Source organism: Pinus tabuliformis, chromosome 1_2, assembly GCF_031772625.1.
Source record: "Pinus tabuliformis cultivar Carrire ecotype Pingquan chromosome 1_2, CPIR1, whole genome shotgun sequence".
Lineage (NCBI taxonomy): Eukaryota > Viridiplantae > Streptophyta > Pinopsida > Pinales > Pinaceae > Pinus > Pinus tabuliformis.
Genome location: NC_142298.1, coordinates 920502579 through 920510643, shown reverse-complemented (window position 1 = coordinate 920510643; position 8065 = coordinate 920502579). Strand labels below are relative to the sequence as shown.

Sequence of the window (8065 nt, the reverse complement as noted above, 5' to 3'; positions counted from 1 at the left end):
CACCCACTGTCCCAAATCAATAAAGGCTTTGTCATATCAATCAAACACAAGTGGGCCTCCAGTTGTTTCACACCCCGATCGGGGATGTTCTGTTTATTAATTTTGAATATGCCATGAGAAAATAAATAATTCTAAAATGTGTATAAAAATGTCCCCTGCTTAGTTCATTAATATATATAATTCCTTTTATGAATTTGTATATGGTTCGATTGTTGTGTTACCCAAGTGACAATTTATTTCATGTTTTCTGCAATTTACCATTTCATGCGTTGCTCCATTAACGAACCACCATCACCTAAGTTTTTGTTTGTATCTGTATTAATGTTCACTTTTTTTGTGAGGTTTTGTGAAAATGCTATCAAATATTGTATTCTATTTGTAAAATTCACAATTGTGCAACCACAACCTATGATACATTGAACCATGGCTTTGTTTTGGTTGCATTTGACTGCATGGAAGTCATAGCAACCATGGCATAACATGCGTTATGCAAATTAAAAACATTTTAATTTGTTTCTAATATTGTCCTCAAATTTGTCTCAATATGTTTACAATGTGCTTCCTTTAAAAGACCCAAATGAACAATTCTGCGGGTGATTTTGGATAAAAGTTCAAACACAAATTCCAAGTGATATACATAGCATGATTAGCATTATACAAATTTTTTGAACTATAGTCCTAATATTTTTAGATGGGGGGTAATGACTCCATTTTACTATAAATTTCATTAATTTTATGAAATCAATAAGTCTACACATGCTCTAAGAACACATAAAAATTTGTGAGTCCATATAATGCAACTGTGTTTTTTCCATGTAGTGTTTGATGTTAAAGAGAAACAACTACTCTTATGTATGTTTTTGTATTCCAAGTTCCTTCTCAAGCTCCAAAGCAATGTTCCACCAAGACTCCGGGATGGGGAGACGCGGGTGCGAGGAGATGCACAAGAGGTACGTGTGGTAGTACCCTCAAATTTTAGGGAAATTTAGGGGGGACGGGGGACGTAGGGATATATAATTTTTTTTCCTTTTTAATATATATATATATATATATATATATATATATATAATTCATATTCAATAATGAAAGCATAAATACAATGATACATACATAATTGAATTAAATAATGAAATACATTGATCCATACTCATTATCCTTACATGATTCATCCATAGACCACAATATTCAATAATGAAATACTCTAATCCATATTCATTATTAATTATTCACCATTCTAGAATCTACACTGGTTTAAAAACTAAATTCATCATTCATCATTCTAGATTCTAAATCGATTTAAAATTAAAATTCATCATTCATCATTCTAGAATTTAATTAGTACTAAGCAAAATAGACTATAATAGATATTGAAATCTGAAGACTGGAATAATAAACTGATATAACTAAAACTCAAAAACAATGGAGTGATGAGTCTAAAAGTCACTTTAAAGTACACAAAGGGCTTGGTGCTCTTGATTAAATACTAATTCCATACACTTGTACATGACAAAATGCAATGGAAACATCGCAATCCGACTTGGTGCTCTTGATTAAAGATTAATTCCATACACTTGTACATGACAAAATGCAATGGAAACATTGCCAAGGATGATTTTAGGGGCGAATGTTCGCCCTTTGGCGAAATTAAGGGGTTTTAAATTTTTAGTGGGCGAATATTTTGTATCATAGTACATTTTTACAAATCACCTCAAATAGCCCACCTTATTTTAAGGGAGAGGGTAAAAAAGGTAAATTTAGCCCTTGAAATTAGGACTTACAACCTTCCATTCGCCCATTTTCAAGAATAGGTTAAATAATAGGTTTTATTTAAGTGAATCCATTCGCCCATTTTCAAGAATAGGTTTTATTTAAGTGAATCCTATGGGCCAAATACCATATTTATAAAAGAGGCATGGTAAATTAATAAAAATATAAATAAATAAGAGGTATGGTAAATAAATAAAACATTTTTTATATTTACTCCATAAGTCACCTTATATACATGTAAGGGTGTAAACAAATAAAAATATAAGTAAAGTGGAGGTATGGTAAATAAATAAAACGTCTGTTTATACTTACTCAAAAGGTATGGTAAATAAATAAAAATATAAATAAACTAGACGTATCGTAAATAAATAAAACCTCTTTAAATAAATAAAACCTCTTTTTATATTTAGTCCATAACCCTCGTTCTATTTATGAAGGCTCAAGAAAGAGGTTTTATTTAAGTGAATCCTATGGGCCAAATACGATATTTGTAAAAGAGGTATGGTAAATTAATAAAAATATAAATAAATGAGAGGTATGGTAAACAAATAAAACATTTTTTTACATTTACTCCTTAAGTCACCTTATATTTACGAACACTCAAAAAATGGGTTATATTTAGGTTAAACTTATGGCCAAAATACTATGGGTCAAATACCATGGACTAGATTGTTATTAATACCATGCAAAAAACCATTATTAACCCTAATATTAGAATTAATAAAAATAAAAATGGCACATGGTATTGACCCATGGTATTCACCAAAATGACACATGGTATTGACCCATGGTATTCACCTGAAATGTAGCCTATTTAAATGGGGGAATTAAACCAGCATGTAGCCTATGCTAAGATTCACTAGGACTTTACAAAGTTTTATTATTTAGTGAAAGACTCGCCAAGATCTTACAAGATTTTATAATTGAGTAAAATATTCGCCATGCCTGGTGAGAGATTCGCCAAAAAATTATATATACATATTATATTATTGATAAAATCGCCTTCCATTTTTCCCATATACCATGGAGATTCGCCCATTTATTATATTTATAAATTTAGGGGGTTCTTAAAATTTTCCCTGAACATTGCAATCCATTGAATCCTGAATTCCTTAAAAACTGTTAAGCCTGCTGGGTTTTGAGTGAGATCTAAAATTCTACTTTCTCCATATGAAATCCAATGAGGTGGGAACCACTCTCAAACATTCTGAGTCATTTCATGGTAATGTTAAAAATTTAAGTAAAATGATGAAAATTTACTTTAAGAATTTAACACTACCATGAATTGCACAACATTAGTAGGGAATAATGGTCAAATACTAGGTTTTCCCTTTCATAAATCATTGTTTACAAGCAAATTTAAGGGGGACACATATCCCATTTTGAGGGGGGATGCCCTTTTGGGGATTCACATCCCCTACATTGAGGGAACGTCCCCCTGTGTCTCCCTGCATCACCTCAAAAAGAGAACATGGGAAATGTTTCCCCAAATGTCCCCGTCCCAAGTGCGTGGGGTACAAGGGGTGCGCGCACCCGACCCTAGGGGGCGCATCCCTGTAAAACACTACTCCAAAGTCAATACAATGACAAACACTCATTAGAAACATGACTATTTAGCCAATTTGTGTTCTAAATGAATAAATTTATTCTTCCTCTTCTTCATTTATTATGTAATTTTTGTATATTTGAAAGCATATTGATTTATGTGAATATGAAAATGTTCATAGGAATTTCCTATAGGTGTTGATGAATAATATTTTGAATTAATTAGTATGCAAACTAATCGTAAAAATGTGCGCAAACTAAATGTTTTACAAAAGTATGGAAATAATCCTTGATTCAATTGATTTGATGGTTAGATTATGTTTATGGATGTAAAGGATTACCTTTCTTATATTTTGAATAGAATATTTTTGAAGGATGAAATCTGGAACAAATTCTTGGAATTTCATTTGCAATTTCTGGGCAGATTGGGCAGATTTTTGAGTATTTCATAATTGCATTGTCATGCATTTAAGGGCGTGATGTAGTCAAGATATGTGTGAATTAAACCTTATTTTAGGTAACCTTTGCCTAGTACTACGACCTGGGTGAGCTTTTGAGACAGTAGACACTTTAAATTTTGAATTTCCAGTCTCTAAAAATAGCACCAAGGATGTGTGCGTGATTTAGAATTCAATGAGCATTTCAAAGTGTTGGGTTGTTTACTTATATAGATAAAGGTTTCTTTAGAAGATGATGGCCATCCTTAAATATTGTTTAGGTTTAGAAATCTGGATATGTACAATTAGTTGAAAATATTCAATGTTGCCAACATGTCTCTGTTTATTGACGTAGAATGGTCAAGCAAGCAACGCTGAAGGAGAAAGAGGCAATTAAGGAGAAAGAAAAAAATGAACGGAAGAGTGAAATGGAACAGAAACGGTTGGAACGGGTACTGAAAAGGGAGAAGATGCAACAGGTTAGCTGAATTCTTATAAAGAAATGCAAGCTTTAAAAGATAGTGTTTGGAGCTTTTACTAACATTTCTTATTGCAATTTTAGGAAAGGGAACTATTATTCAAGTAAGATTTTCAGGCCACACCACTTTCTTTGATTGCTTGTTGAAATGGATTTGCATCATTTTTAATCCAGATGCCCATGCACATGTTAAAGTGGGAAATTGGCAATGTTGATTTTCTTTGTGAGATCATCAAAATTATGAGGACACGTTACCCCTATATTGAGTTTATCATGCTGTTTATTTATTTGATTTCACCAAGATGTTTCCCATTTTTTTTCTGTATTCTACTTCTGTAGTATATGTGGAATATTGTCTTACATTATTACAGTCAAACTCAAATTCAATCAGGAAACCTCTTTTCCCTAACCAGCATGAGAAAAGAAGAGCTAAGATTTATACAACTCCGATAGGAAACATTTCTACTCTGCGTTCCATGATGGCACCATATTTAGTTGATAACATTGTTAGTTGTCTTGAACCAGGAGAAAGAAAAGAACGGCAGCAAGAAGAGGCAGAAAAAGAACAGAAACGGCGTGAAAAGGAAGAAGCTGAGATGAAAAAGCAACTTGCAATACAAAAACAGGCGACACTCATGGACCGATTTCTTCACAGTAAAAAAGATGCACCTAATGCTCAAACAGTGCCCAGTGTATTGGATGAAAGAACTCATACTTCTTCGCAGGAAAATGCACAGATTTGCAGTGGTGTTATGATGTCAATGGATCAAATATTACTGCAAGCAGCAGAGACAGAGATGGGGGATCTTCCGAAGTTGATGCTTTAGCTTTTTATAAATATGTGAAATGTAGCATGAATATGTTTTGATCTTTCTAGATTCTAAGTACTTTGAGTTGAATAACTTTGATTGTTTGGTGCACACAGGTCCCACCTGGAAGCTTGGCACAATATTAATTGGCGAGTTTCTGCACAAAGACATCTAAGTTGGGGTATCCGGCGTAAACCCAAAGTTGCATTGTTCAATGAACTTCGTTTGCAGGGGTTATCTGCTGAAGCTGTAGCCCTGGCAAAAGTGCAATCCTCTACAAGCAAAAAGCGGACTTATAGTGATGTTGAAGATCATGAGTTCATGGGAAGAACCTTGCGAATGACTGGGAAGAAGTTTTGAGTGATAGTTTGCCTGGCAATAATGGAAATACCACTGTACAAAGAGAGACTAGGTTTCATAATAAGAGAAGAAAGCTTTTGCAGTTTGATCACAGCTACAGACCTGCTTATTATGGAACCTTCTCAAAGAAAAGGTGAAGATATTTTGCATAGTCTCAAGGCTGTTAATTCTTAAAGAAAGATGTAGTGTTGTTAACTTTGATAGACCACGATGAAAAACATATGAATCACCTTGAAGATCGTGGATTCTTAATCCTACAGTAGACGAGGGGGAAAGTTTTTGGTTCTGACTCTTTGCCTTTGATGCAGTGATAGCATTAGGCCTCAAAATCCTTTCTGGAAGGACTCTTCTTTGGACTATGAGATTGATAGCGATGAAGAATGGGAGGAGGTACTCATCACTAAATCTTTTTGGTAAAGAATATTTGTCAATATTTTGTAAGCTATTCTTAATCTGTTAAATATCTTCAGGAAGATCCCGGGGAAAGCCTTTCTGACTGTGACAAGGATGATGAGGAAGAAAAGATTGAGGCTGAGACAGAGAAGTTTAAGTCTGAAGAAGATGATGATAGTGATGGGTTCTTTGTAGCTGATGGATATCTTTCTGAAGATGAGGTAAATTCTAGAGAAAAAAAATGTTTGATGAGGTTCTTTAATCACGAGTACATAAAAACCCTTTGCCGTCATTTTAATATTTCTTGTTGCAATGTCCAAGTTTTCTTGGGGATAATTGAGGGTTCATCTCCTTGTAGTGTTGCTGGAATTTACCTCAAAACAGGGTTATTGTGGAAGTTGGTATATAAGGTGACTGCGACGATTTAGTTCCTATGGGGATGTGTATAGTTGAAGATATTTTGTTGGCCTCGATGACTCCTAGTAACATGTCAAATTGTGCACCTATATTTTCCATCCCAAGGTATGAAAATGATTTACTGTCTTGTGCATGAACAGGGTGTCTGTTTGGATGACATTGAATCAGATATGGAAGAGGATATGCAAGAGGATATACCCCCCTATAGTGTGTCCCAAAATGGTAGGAATAACCAACGGCTAGAAACTGAATCTGAGTGGCATGCATTTGAGCGACAGCAAAAGGTCCTAGAAAATGCAACAGAACAAGCCTTGCGGTCAAACCATGTTTTCATCATAACAAATCTGCTTAATATGAAGAGTGAACATTCTCCTCCAGAGCCAAATGCTAGGCATAGACTGGAACAAATTTGCTTACAAGCTCTGCGAATTCAGATTTGTTTGCCAGAAATACTTATTGAACTGCCTTCCGAACGTCCAACAGAGGCAAACCCTAAAGAGGACCGGGAGCCTTCTAAGCGACAAAAGAAAAACTGCACTGTTATTCCAGACTCAGACATACCTGAACTAGTGAGTAATTTTGTTTCCCATTTGAAGGATTTATGATTGGGGGTTCCTAGTCTTGTACTCATCTCACATCTTTCCTGATATATGTTTTCTTCAGATTCGTACTATCCAGTCCTTTCCCCAAGGCATGAATAAGATAGTTGAGTCTCTGCTTAACAAATTTCCTAGCATACCAAAGAAGCAGTTGAAAAGCAAAATCCGTGAAATATCGGATTTTGTAGAAAACCGTTGGCAGGTTTGTCTAGTTGCTTCTCCCAACACTTGTGAATTTACCTGTCTTAGCTGCTTCCTGGCATTGACTAAACTTCATATTGTATTTATATAGCGTTATTGTCGGATACTTGTCTTGTTCCAGGTCAAAAAGGAGGTTCTTGAAAAATTGAGTATGTTGCCTTCAGGTTAGTTATTATGTCCAGTAGATGAACACTTTAAAATTAAACTTCGTGGTCTATTTGCCAGTTCTCATTCCTTATTGCTCGTCTATCCTGCAGTGCAAACCTTGGAAGTGACAAGTACACCAAAACTAAATGCTTCGGAAGTGACAAAAACTCCAACACTGCAAGCTTCGGAAGTGACAGAGACTCCAACAAGGAAAATCAAGGGTATTACCACATACTTCTCAAAGCGATGTTTACCTCCTGAAGCAGCTGGAGTGAATGTGCAGTCTTCTCCCAACACTGATGGTTCTGAAAAGCAAAAGAATATGCGGCTTGCGATGGTGGAGGAGTGCAAAGTAGATATGCTGTAGTGTAGCCTTAAATTATAGAGCTGCTCATACTATGTAACTGTGTTAAATTTTCTGTACAAAGGAATTTCGGATGGGCCATGGGGAAGCATCATGCGTCATGCATGGATGCAAAGTTATCAACAGTTATTGTTGTTCTTTATCACTGGGGCGCGCATGAGTCCAACAACCAGCCTGTGGTCATATGAAGCATTTGGAGAATGGGTGGATCATTAACCCACGCCACAATAATCTATTCATAGAGCTTTTGGTGACTGATATTTTGTTGTTTTGTAGAATTTGAAATTTGCGGCGAAAGAAAGTAGTTATGGAATTATTCCAAGAAGATTACCACGAATATAATGTTTCAAGAATTATATTTTGTTCTTTTGTAGAATTTGAAATTTGCGGTGAAAGAAAATAGTGATGGAATTATTCCAAGAAGATTACCATGAATATAATAAAAGTATGGTATTGTGCTGTAGTTTTAAAAATAAAAATAAATATGGTTTTTAAAATAGATTATTTATCATAATTTATATATTATATTAATTATGTTGTAAATATAA

General features: G+C 34.6%; 1 pseudogene across 1 annotated transcript; it reads left to right on the top strand.

Moving 5' to 3' along the window:
* The first annotated feature begins 4105 nt into the window (after positions 1 to 4105).
* On the top strand, positions 4106 to 7830 carry LOC149208950 (chromatin assembly factor 1 subunit FSM-like; annotated as a pseudogene). The gene is made up of 9 exons (XR_016252170.1): positions 4106 to 4232; positions 4753 to 5041; positions 5153 to 5529; positions 5705 to 5786; positions 5867 to 6010; positions 6347 to 6775; positions 6870 to 7007; positions 7128 to 7170; positions 7264 to 7830. The product of XR_016252170.1 is annotated as a chromatin assembly factor 1 subunit FSM-like (transcript).
* The last annotated feature ends 235 nt before the right edge of the window (positions 7831 to 8065 follow it).